This window comes from Oncorhynchus mykiss, chromosome 14, assembly GCF_013265735.2.
Source record: "Oncorhynchus mykiss isolate Arlee chromosome 14, USDA_OmykA_1.1, whole genome shotgun sequence".
Classification (NCBI taxonomy): Eukaryota; Metazoa; Chordata; class Actinopteri; order Salmoniformes; family Salmonidae; genus Oncorhynchus; species Oncorhynchus mykiss.
This window is the reverse complement of record NC_048578.1, coordinates 17,638,670-17,651,841: the sequence shown is the minus strand read 5'-3', so window position 1 is coordinate 17,651,841 and position 13,172 is coordinate 17,638,670. Positions and strand designations below refer to the sequence as shown.

General features: G+C 42.0%; 1 pseudogene; it reads right to left on the bottom strand.

The window, feature by feature from the left end:
- Nucleotides 1–2,326: 2,326 nt before the first annotated feature.
- LOC110487744 lies at nucleotides 2,327–3,438 on the bottom strand (annotated as a pseudogene).
- Nucleotides 3,439–13,172: the final 9,734 nt, after the last annotated feature.

Here is a 13,172-nt window from a genome sequence, read left to right as displayed (position 1 = left end):
TTATTTGTGAGACTGGTCAACAAAGGAGGCACTAGAACATTCTCAATGACGCTGAAGTGATCAGTGAATTGGCCCTCAAGTAGTCAATGCAAGACTTATCCTGACTAAACCGGCCATGATACATGAGTGAGCGTTGCAAAAATAAATGTACACACGTTATTCAATTATTTCATCTACATTGCTAGTGCACGTCAACGAGCGTCTGCGTGGCCAAATGCTAAAATAGAATAGGGTTACAAGTCCAACCTCTCCCATCTCCTTATTGGTAAAAAAATAAAAAGTACAAACCCACTTGGGTGCTTGAAAGATTAACAACTAACTAGGTTTCCCTTTTTATCCTTGGATTAATCATTGGAGTAGAGAAACACACAATTTAGTATGACTCAGGGTCAAAATTATACAAAGAACCAGCTAAAACTAGGCTACCCTGAGCTGAGCAAGTGTAACGGCTCTCAATGGTGGTAGAAAGAGTAGACCAAGGCGCAGCGTGGAAAGTGTTCATGATTTTAATTCAACAAAACATTTTGTCGTGGAAATTTCCTGTATTTACCAAATCATGAGAGCAAACCACACACAAGTCAGAGTTATCATAAAGTCCATCTTTAATTATATGAACTCCATCACAACCCTGTGACTCTCAGATCAATTCAGTGTCTATAAATGAATCCTCTGAGAGTCCTTACACATTGCAACTGAGATCCTTTATGGCAAAGACACACATAGCCAGACAGCATTGGCCATAAATTATCTTTCAGCTTTGTCTCCTAAACTATGTTATTTTCTCGCTCTCAGAACCATAAAACAAAACCTATCAACAGGCATATATCAAATGCCCCCTCCTTGACAATATCACAGAGACACAGTGACTGGCACAGAGACATTGTGGAGCCAAGAGATACACGCTTGACCTCTCCCCTCTCTGCGGCCCAAGTAACTTAGTCCTGACAGAGAACAGATGACTGCAAATGGCGAACAGTATTATACAAAAATAAACATTCTGATGAGAAATAACTCACAAACATATAATGAATATAAAACATCTTACCTATGTTACCCTGTTATGGATGATGCGAATTTTCGCAGCTTTTTGTAAAAAATCGCGCAACATTTCAAAGTCCTGCTACTCATGCCAGGAATATAGTATATCCATATGATAAGTAGGTGTGTATAGAAAACACTCTGAAGTCTCTAAAACTGGTTAAATCGGGTCTGTGGCTATAACAGAACGTGTTTAGGAGTAAAAATCCCTGGTAAAACTGTTTACCAAAAACACCGCCATTCAATGTATTGTTTAAGGCGACCTAAAATAAATGAGGATCGCCTCATTTATCCTTGGTTACAACACGAATAGACCCCTCCTTTCTTGAGGCGCACCACAGTATGTTGTGAAACTGAAAAAATAGACGATGATTTCCAGACTTGCTGCTATCGAATACAGATCGCCCCGTGATCAATTTGATACATCATTCATCGTTTAGAAAAGTCGTTTGAAGTGATTTGTAAAAGTTTATAGGCGACTTTTGTAATTTTAAAAAGTGACGTTGCGTCTTGTAAATGGGCTTTTTGCAGCATCAGACTGGCCTTCAGCAAATGACATTTTGGGTATACAATGACGGATTTAATCGGGAAAAAGACCCAATTGTGATGTTTATGGGACATATAGGAGTGCCAACAAAGAAGCTCGTCCAAGGTAATGAATGTTTTATATTTGATTTCTGCGTTTTGGGTAGCGCCGGCTACCGCAAAATCTGTTGTTTACGTGTCGTGCTGGTATTTTGGGGGGTGCATGCTATCAGATAATAGCTTCTCATGCTTTCGCCAAAAATCATTTTACAAATCTGACTTGGTGGCTAGATTCACAACGAGTGTAGATTTAATTCAGTACCTTGCATGTGTATTTTTATGAAAGTTAGAGATTTATCGAGTACTATACTCGAGTACTATAGGTGGCGCTCTGAAATTTCCGCTGAGCTGTTCCTGTGCAGGGACCACCTCCGTAAGAAGGTTTACCAACTAATTCTGATTATTCCCCAACAACTTATACAAAATACCGAAAATGAAAACGCACAGTTCTGTCAGGCAACAGTAACTAAACAGAAAACAAGATCCCACAACCTAATGGTGGGAAAAAGGGCTGCCTAAGTATGATCCCCAATCAGAGACAAAGATAGACAGCTGCCTCTGATTGGGAACCACACTCGGCCAAAAACAAAAACAAAAAACACAGAATTTCCCATCCGAGTCACACCCTGACCTAACCAAACAGAGAATAATAAGGATCTCTAAGGTCAGGGCGTGACAGCGAGGCAGTTAACCCACTGTTCCTAGGTTGTCACTGCAAATACAAATTTGTTCTTAACTGACTTGCCTAGTGAAAAGGTTATATGAAAAAAAATGTAAAGGTGTCCATATGCACGTCAGGTAAAATAACAACCCAATATCCATCTCACAGGATGGACTAGCAACAGCTTCATCTTAAGCAAAGTACATTGTCTAGACATGGAAGCTGTTAGTCGGCTACAGACTCTTACATTGAAGTGATAGACAACAACATAAAGGGGCTGAAATGAAAGCTAGTTGTTGTTACATTAACATTTGAGTAATTTAGCAGAAGCTCTTATCCAGTTAGCTATCTAAAGATGAATGCACTAGGTAGGAAAACCACATATCCCAGTCATAGTAAGTACATTTTCCTCAAAGTAGCTATTTGCAAAGTTAGAGCTAGTAAGGTGGAAAAAAGTAAAGTAAGTTTTCTGAAGCTAGGCAGGGACTCTGCTGTCCTAGCTTCAGGGGAAAGCTGGTTCCACAATTAGTGTGCCAGGACAGGGAAGAGCTTGGCCTGGGCTGAGTGGGAGCTGCCCTCCTGTACTCGGATTGTGGTGTAGGGTTTGAGCACAGCCTGAAGATAGGGAGTGGCAGTTCCTTTTGCTGCTCCGTAGGCTAGTACCATGGTCTTGTAGTGGATGCGAGCTTCAAGGAGGACCGGGGTGACATAGGATAACTTGGGAAGGTTGAACTTAAGGCAGATTGCAGCATTCTGGATAAGTTGCAGCGGTTTGATGGCACAAGCGGGGAGCCCAGCCAACAGCGAGTTGCAGTAGTCCATATAGGAGATGACAATTGCCAGGATTAGGACCTGTGCCACTTCCCGTGTGAGGTAGGGTCAAACTCTATGGATGTTGTAGAGAATGAAAGGGTGTTGTCCAGGGTCACGCCAAGTTTCTTCGCACTCTGATAGGGAGACCCTGTGGAGTTGTCAACCATGATGGAGAGGTCTTGCAGCGGGCAGGCCTTCCTCGGGAGGAAGAGCAGCTGTGTCTTGTCGAGGCTGAGTATGAGGTGGTGGGCCGACATCCAAGTAGAGATATCTGCCAGGCATGCAGAGATGCGTGTCGCCACCTGGGTGCCAGAAGGGGGCGGGGGGAGAAAAGTAGTTGAGTGTCATTCATAGCAATGATAGGAGAGACCATGTGAGAACATGACTGAGACGAGTGATTTGGTGTATAGTGATACATTTAGTGATACAGAGTGGCTTTAGCAGCAGATACAGAGGAAGAGAAGGTAGAGATGAGGGAATGATAGGTCCTCCAGAAGTTTAGTTTTCCTCCATTTTCACCCAGCTGCCCGCAGCCCTGTTCTGTAAGCTCACAAGGGGACAGTACAAATCATACAGTGGTTCATCCTTTAAAAGTTGTGTCATACTGCGGCACACCTTGCGGGCTGCTGCAGCATTCTGTGGCACGTTATCTATTTGTCAGAAAATGTTTCTGTTAAGGAGAAGTGTATCTATATTTCCATGTCTAACAATTGTATTTTCATCGACATTTATAATGAGTATTTCTGTAAAATGATGTGGCTCTCTGCAATATCACTGGATGTTTTTGGAACTAGTGAACGTAACGCGGCAATGTATACTGAGATTTTTTTATATAAATATGCACTTCATCAAACAAAACCTATATGTATTGTGTATCATGAAGTCCTATGAGTGTCGTCTGATGAAGATCATCAAAGGTTAGTGATTAAGTTTCTCTCTATTTGTGCTTTTTGTGAAAAATGGCAGGGTTTTTCTGTGACTTGGTGGTGACCTAACCTAATCGGTTGTGGAGCTTTCGCTGTAAACCATTTTTTAAATCAGACACTGTGGCTGGATTAACGAGGATTTTATCTTTAAAATGGGGCCTAATACTTGTATGTTGGAGAAATTTGATTTATGAGATTTCTGTTAATTTGTATTTGGTGCCCCGCTAGCAGAACCCCAGTCCTTGACAGGTTAAGAATATCATGGAATATTTGAACATTTTCGTTTCTCCAATGCTTGTCTCAGAGCAGCACCAAACGGTCCTGAAATAGACATCCACAACGGGAAGGCTATGTATTCTGTGCCCAATTATGGTATCGCTCTTCGGTTACACATCCTTGGAATAGCAGAACAGCATAACGGTCTGGGCAGCCCTTGCTGTGCCTGGTGAGCAGTTCTGTTGTGAGAATAGGAATGGAAATGTCAGGGTGAACCGACAACCTGACGAACCCGCTACGTATGTTGACTGCCTGTCGGAGGTGAAGTTCCAGAGCTCACAGATGTGCCTGGCATGGATTGTGACTCCATCTCATTCCTCGCCCTTTTCAATGCGTCATTCTCCACCTGAATCTCCGCCAATGCCGCCTGACTCTCCGCCAATGCCGCCTGACTCTCCGCCAATGCCGCCTGACTCTCCGCCAATGCCGCCTGCCTCTCCACAAATGCCGCCTGACTCTCCGTTAATGCGGAGTGACTCTCCGCCAATACCGCCTGGCTCTGAACCAATGCATCAGCCATCGCCCATATCTCTGCCCTCAGAGAATGTTTCTCTTTCTGATGGTCTGCCTTCAATGACTCGATCTCGCTCTTCAAAGTTTGAATGTAAATCCATGAGCACCTTCATCAGATGAGCAGAATGGTACCTCCCTGAGCTCCCATCATCAGATGAGCAGAATGGTACCGCCCTGAGCCCCCATCGATTATAGTGGCCTATGATAGAAACAGTATATGAATTAAGAATTAAAAGTGACTCCACCACACAAATGCTCCACCACAAGAATCTAGCTTAACTAATTAATCGACTGCTGTTCTTTACTGTATGCTGCACATTTGTATTTAATTTCCAGCGAGACTATTCAAGCCATTGACTCACTGATGAATGAAGATGAGCGATCGGCAAAGGCAATCTGTGGGCATCACAATATCGCTCTAATCACATTCAGAAGACAGTTGAAGAAACTTGTATGGACTTATGGAAAGGCTCGGTAAGAAATGTTATATATATATATTTATTTTATTTAATTTTATTCTCAGAACATTATCCATGTGTGTGCTTGTTTTGTACTGTTCTGTAGTTGCGACCCAATTATTTGTCTGACAAACTAAGAACTTTGCATCCTGACGGCCCAGGCATGGATCAAAGCTGGTGAGACATTCAATAACGTCATCTTCAAAGACTAATCAACCGTGGCCCTTGAGCAATTTGTTCGCCGAAGATCAAGCAGGCGGAGTCCCAAGCATTCGCTCAAACTCCATGTGTGGGGGACAATTTCACGCCAGGGATCAGGCCTATATTTGATTTTTGATGGTAAGTTAGGCTATTTACAAAGCAAAAGGTACATAAAATATTGTAGTCTACACCTCACGGACTGTTATGTGTTCCACAATAAAACACTCTTGCCTCCTTTTAAGGTACAGTGCCTTGCGAAAGTATTCGACCCCCTTGAACTTTGCGACCTTTTGCCACATTTCAGGTTTCAAACATAAAGATATAAAACTGTATTTTTTTGTGAAGAATCAACAACAAGTGGGACACAATCATGAAGTGGAACGACATTTATTGGATATTTCAAACTTTTTTAACAAATCAAAAACTGAAAAATTGGGCGTGCAAAATTATTCAGCCCCCTTAAGTTAATACTTTGTAGCGCCACCTTTTGCTGCGATTATAGCTGTAAGTCGCTTGGGGTATGTCTCTATCAGTTTTGCACATCGAGAGACTGACATTTTTTCCCATTCCTCCTTGCAAAACAGCTCGAGCTCAGTGAGGTTGGATGGAGAGCATTTGTGAACAGCAGTTTTCAGTTCTTTCCACAGATTCTCGATTGGATTCAGGTCTGGACTTTGACTTGGCCATTCTAACACCTGGATATGTTTATTTTTGAACCATTCCATTGTAGATTTTGCTTTATGTTTTGGATCATTGTCTTGTTGGAAGACAAATCTCCGTCCCAGTCTCAGGTATTTTGCAGACTCCATCAGGTTTTCTTCCAGAATGGTCCTGTATTTGGCTCCATCCATCTTCCCATCAATTTTAACCATCTTCCCTGTCCCTGCTGAAGAAAAGCAGGCCCAAACCATGATGCTGCCACCACCATGTTTGACAGTGGGGATGGTGTGTTCAGCTGTGTTGCTTTTACGCCAAACATAACGTTTTGCATTGTTGCCAAAAAGTTCCATTTTGGTTTCATCTGACCAGAGCACCTTCTTCCACATGTTTGGTGTGTCTCCCAGGTGGCTTGTGGCAAACTTTAAACAACACTTTTTATGGATATCTTTAAGAAATGGCTTTCTTCTTGCCACTCTTCCATAAAGGCCAGATTTGTGCAATATACGACTGATTGTTGTCCTATGGACAGAGTCTCCCACCTCAGCTGTAGATCTCTGCAGTTCATCCAGAGTGATCGTGGGCCTTTTGGCTGCATCTCTGATCAGTCTTCTCCTTGTATGAGCTGAAAGTTTAGAGGGACAGCCAGGTCTTGGTAGATTTGCAGTGGTCTGATACTCCTTCCATTTCAATATTATCGCTTGCACAGTGCTCCTTGGGATGTTTAAAGCTTGGGAAATCTTTTTGTATCCAAATCCGGCTTTAAACTTCTTCACAACAGTATCTCGGACCTGCCTGGTGTGTTCCTTGTTCTTCATGATGCTCTCTGCGCTTTTAACGGACCTCTGAGACTATCACAGTGCAGGTGCATTTATACGGAGACTTGATTACACACAGGTGGATTGTATTTATCATCATTAGTCATTTAGGTCAACATTGGATCATTCAGAGATCCTCACTGAACTTCTGGAGAGAATTTGCTGCACTGAAAGTAAAGGGGCTGAATAATTTTGCACGCCCAATTTTTCAGTTTTTGATTTGTTAAAAAAGTTTGAAATATCCAATAAATGTCCTTCCACTTCATGATTGTGTCCCACTTGTTGTTGATTCTTCACAAAAAATACAGTTTTATATCTTTATGTTTGAAGCCTGAAATGTGGCAAAAGGTCGCAAAGTTCAAGGGGGCCGAATACTTTCGCAAGGCACTGTATCATGGCTCAATATTTCTTTGAGGAAGAAATCATCAAGAGAAATGCTGGACCCTATGTCAGAGAGGTGTTTCTGGGTACACATAGTTTCTTTCAAGGTAGGATTATAGCAATATTTTGTTACATTTAGGCCTACTTACATGTATATTTGTAAATATCCAATATTGGCTAAAGTTTTTTTTTTTTCTCCAAATGCAGACAATGACACAAAACACTCTGCAGCCCGGGTTTGCATTGCAAATGAGGGCATAACCTGGGTTAAGATGCCAGCAGAGTAAGTAGACCTTTATGTAGTAAAATAAAGGTTAAATACATTTCTTTATAAATGACCTACAACACCTTCGGTGGGACTACAGTAAATCGTAAAAACGTTTAAAATAATCTCTACATGTAGGTCTCCTGATTTTAAACCCGTTTGAACTTGTTTGGCATCAACTGAAAACATTAATCCGTAACTGTGCCATGCCGACAAGCACAGATGAACTGGTTCAAGGCCATCAAGATGTTTTGGATAGAGAAATTGATGATACAACAAATACATTGATCATGTCAGCAAGGTTTTACCTGTAGTTATGGAGCTGGGTGGAAGTGCGTCTAAAATGTAGTTCATATAAACATCTGCATTTGAATGTCTTTTTTCTCTTTATTTTATTAACAAAAGCATAAAAATGTTGATGAAGAAATACTGTACTGCTGTTTTGAGTTAGAAATGTAACACTTTAGAGTACTTATGCATCAAATACATTGCAAGTGGAGGGATTTCACACACAGTAGCCGGGCTATAAAAAGTATATTGTTCTGCTAATAGGAAACATTTGCATGATGGGCTACACCTGCAAAGACACAGCATCTTGTTAAGATTCTTTATTGTAACCACAATGTCACACAATTTATATCTACCTTTCCAATTACTTTTAGAGTTTGAGATTTACAAATGTGCGCGTTATTAGTTACACTGTTTTAGTTTGATCGTGGAGACTTTTTTTCTTGAAATGATTGTTTTATGTAGGAAGCTACATTTTCGACCAGTTACAATTGTAAGTAGGCCTAATAAAAAAAATCCTACTTCTATTAGGCTTTTAAGCCTCAGCCTACCTCAACCAGTTAAGTCATTTTATATGTCTAGGCTCCGAAGAAATAGACTCCCATTAAGCCCTCTTATTGTTTGTAAAGTGAAATTCAAATTAAGATTATTATTTAAATGAATTGCTCGACTGTTGTAGGTTCTCCATCTGTTGGTGTGCAAAACCTGCACAACAAGTTGGCTATATTTTCAGCACCAGCCACTGTTCACCTCCTATTGTTTCCGCTGCGGTTGCCAGCAGTTGTTTTTTAATTTGAACCTTTATTTAAACTAGGCAAGTCAGGTAAGAACAAATTCTTATTTACAATGACAGCCAACCCCGGATGACGCTGGGCCAATTGTGAGCCACCCTATGGCACTCCCAATCACCGTCGGATGTGATACAGCCTAAATTCGAACCAGGGACTGTAGTAAAGCCTCTTGCACCAAGATGCAGTGCCTTAGACCGCTGCGCCACTCGGGAGCCATGACCAATATAAACTCAGCAAAAAAAGAAACGTCCCTTTTTCAGGACCCTGTCTTTCACAGATAATTAGTAAAAATCTAAATAACTTCAAGGATCTTCATTGTAAAAGGTTTAAACACTGTTTTCCATGCTTGTTCAATGAACCATAAACAATTAATGAACATGCACTTGTGGAACGGTCGTTAAGACACTAACAGCTTACAAACGGTAAGCAATAAAGGTCACAGTTATGAAAACTCGGACTCCGAAAAACACCAAAAGAAAGATGCCCAGGGTCCCTGCTCATCTATGTGAACGTGCCTTAGGCATGCTGCAAGGAGGCATGAGGACTGCAGATGTTGCCAGGGCAATAAATTGCAATGTCTGTACTGTGAGATGCCTAAGACAGTGCTACAGGGATACAGGGTGGACAGCTTCATCGTCCTCGCAGTGGCAGACCACGTGTAACAACACTTGAACAGGATCGATACATCCGAACATCACACCTGCGGGACAGGTACGGGATAGCAACAACAACTGCACGAGTTACATCAGGAACGCACATTCCCTCCATCAGTGCTCAGACTGTCCGCAATAGGCTGAGAGAGGCTGGACTGAGGGCTTGTAGGCCTGTTGTAAGGCAAGTCCTCACCAGACATCACCGGCAACAACGTCGCCTATGGGCACAAACCTACCGTCGCTGGACCAGACAGGACTGGCAAAAAGTGCTCTTCACTGTCGATTCGCGGTTTTGTCTCACCAGGGGTGATAGTCGGATTCACGTTTATCTTCGAAGGACTGAGCGTTACACCGAGGCCTGTACTCTGGAGCGGGATCCATTTCGAGGTGAAGGGTCTGTCATGGTCTGGGGCAGTGTGTCACAGCATCATCAGACTGAGCTTGTTGTCATTGCAGGCAATCTCAACGCTGTGAGTTACAGGGAAGACATCCTCCTCCCTCATGTGGTACCCTTCCTGCAGGCTCATCCTGACATGACAATGCCACCAGCCATAATGCTTGTTCTGTGCGTGATTTCCTGCAAGACAGGAATGTCAGTGTTCTGCCATGGCAAGCAAAGAGTGCAGATCTCAAACCTATTGAGCACGTCTATCACCTGTTGGATCGGAGGGTGAGGGCTAGGGCCATTCCCCCCAGAAATGTCCAGGAACTTTCAGGAACTTTTTTTTGACCCCCCTTTGTTCAGGGACACATTATTTGATTTCTGTTCGTCACATGTCTGTGGAACTTGTTCAGTTTGTCAGTTGTTGAATCTTATGTTCATACAAATATTTACACATGTTAAGTTGTTGAAAATAAACGCAGTTGACAGTGAGAGGACGTTTCTTTTTTTGCTGATATATATTTTTAAATCAGAACATTAACCGTGTGTAGGTAGATGCTTGTATAGGTAGATGTGGAAAGATAGATACAAATGATTTGTTGCAAGTTGGGGGGTTTCACACCTAGCTCGGCTATTAAACAATTCTTTAGTTAAGGTTGAATAGTCTATTGTTCAGCTAATAGCCCATCCTGCTACGCTTGTGAAAAAGTATTAATATTCGTTTTTCCTTTGGGACCCAAATGCATAATGAGTGCTCTAACTCCCCCTTGTGGTGGTCTGGAGCAATGGAGCCGTGACGCTGGGTACCTCTAAGTCCCGCGGTGTAAGCTCGCAACTTTTAAATGAGGAACCACTGTAGGATGCGCAAAGGGAGGAGAGTAGGTTCAAAGAGGCAGAATCAGGAGACAGGAGGGAGAAGGATTTAGGTTGTGCATGCAGGGTACACTAAATTAGAAGGGTTGCAGCCAAGGCGTGGGGAGTGTCTCTACAGCCTACAGGGAGAAGAGCAAACACTTATAGAAAACACACACATAGTTGAAAAAAGCTACAAAAGACCAAAATGAGATCATCTGAAAAGAACTAGGCGAGATACAAAAGTGAGAGACTAGCGTGGAGCCTTCCTCTCATAACTCTGCAGAACCGTTTCAGTTTTGGCGAGAGACTGCTGCTGATACAACCGCCGCTAAAAAAGACAGGGGAGACTGAAGTACTAACGCTAATTGCTAATTGCCTTGCAGAGGGGAAGAGCACACCTCCCGGTACTAATTGCTGATTGCCTAGGAGAGGAAAAACCACTCCCCCTCCAATACAGCCACTGATTACCAAAACAACAACAGTCACAAATTGCCCTGCCCCATAATCATGGTTGATATGTCAACAATCATCTACAAGTTAATAGCAGTCAGCAGTTTACACACCAAGTAGGCTACTGGGAAGACAGGCAGCACTTGAAGTAGATGGTTGTAGCTTGCAAGACAGTACTAAACAACAGATAAAGACAAAAATAATACTTATCACTCCTGGAGATATTAGGAGTCCTCTAGATATAGAATGAAGCATGGTAATTGTGTAATCATTTACATCCAATTAAAATAGACAGAATCAGATTAGTATGACAAGATGAAGTGTGTGGATATGGAAGATGTCACAACACGCATGTCCCTTGACTGATAATGGATTTTCTCTGACAGGAGATCTCAGCTTGTAGATGTCTTGATGTTTTTCCGAGATTTATGATGCATGATGTTCCGTGAGCACTCCTCCGAGAATCATGCAGGTCTGGCTGGGAACTATGTGGGATGGAAAACAGCAATTTGTGACAGAGTTATCGATGAAACAGGAAATACTGCCATCCAGAGGACAGATTAAAAAGAATCCATGATTCACATTTTTGAAGCCATTTTGTTAATCAATACAATGTTGAACATCCTTCACCGTGAAGATGAGCTCCATACCCTATCTGTCTAGTGCCTGCCACAATGGTATTCCAAACTAATTTCCATGTAGTTCTAGTACTTGCTACTTTCTTATTTTTTGTTAACACTGCCCCTTTAATTGTCTCTACAGGTTCAGGAAAGCACCTTCTCACCCTCAGCTGCCCCTGATGTCACCAGGCAGGCCAAAACTCCATCCCGACATAACAAGCAGACATTTCCAGCGGCTTTTAAAACAACTTGTACACTAACAGGGCATTATCACCATTTTCACAGTACAATTCCAACCTCATAGTGTAATTTTTTTTTATACATGTACTCAATGGGTAGTTGCTCGGCAACCTATCTTATTGTCTCAGACATGTTCAGAAAGGGTGGAAGACGATGACAAAACCAAGACTTGGCTCTATATGATGGGAAATGCACTGGTAGCTGTGTTTCACAATGATGCCATGATATCAGTGGAGATGATTGCATTTGACATTGTCTCAAATAGTTTTAAGGTGATACCAGAAGCCCATAAATATGACATACTGTAATGAGTCCTGCAGGATGGGTGGTTTGACTGTTATTGACTGTGTTGTCTCATACTGAATGGATATTAATATATATATATATATATATATATATGTATTCACACACACACTACTGTTCAAAAGTGTGGGGTCACTTAGAAATGGTCCATTAAAATAACATCACATTGATCAGAAATACAGTGTAGACATTGTTAATGTTGTAAATGACAATTGTAGCTGGAAACGGCAGATTTTTTATGGATTATCTACAGGCGTACAGAGGCCCATTATCAGCAACCATCACTCCTGTATTCCAATGGCACGTTGTGTTAGCTAATCCAAGTTTACAATTTTAAAAGGCTAATTGATCATTAGAAAACCTATGTTAGCACAGCTAACATAAACTGTTGTGCTGATTAACTTTCTCCTGAAACGCATCAGTCTATTCTTGTTCCCTTCACAGAAAAGCACAAACTGGCTCTAATCAGAATAGAAAGAGGAGTGGAAGGCCCCGGTGCACAACTGAGCAAGAGGACAAGTACATTAGAGTGAGTGTCTAGTTTCCTCAACTGGCAGCTTCATTAAATAGTACCCACAAAACACCAGTCTCAACGTCAACAGTGAAGAGCCGACTCCGGGATGCTGGCCTTCTCGGCAGAGTTGCAAAGAAAAAGCCATATCTCAGACTGGCCAATAAAAATAAAATATTAAGATGGGCAAAAGAACACAGATACTGGACAGAGTAACTCTGCCTCGAAGGCCAGCATCCCAAAGTCGCCTCTCACTGTTGCCAATGAGTAGGTGTGTCCTACTCATTGGCAAACTTTTGACTGGTACTGTATATGTATAAACACAGGTCAATCACATGTTTTATTTAACCATTTAACCTTTAACCATGTGGGAGAAATGCAAAACTGACCCAAGATCACCGTCTAAGGGCAACTTCAGCCTATTCCCACCTCAGCCAGCATGTGACAGAGAGGCATCATATTAAACAAACACAGAGGTGGTTTAGGG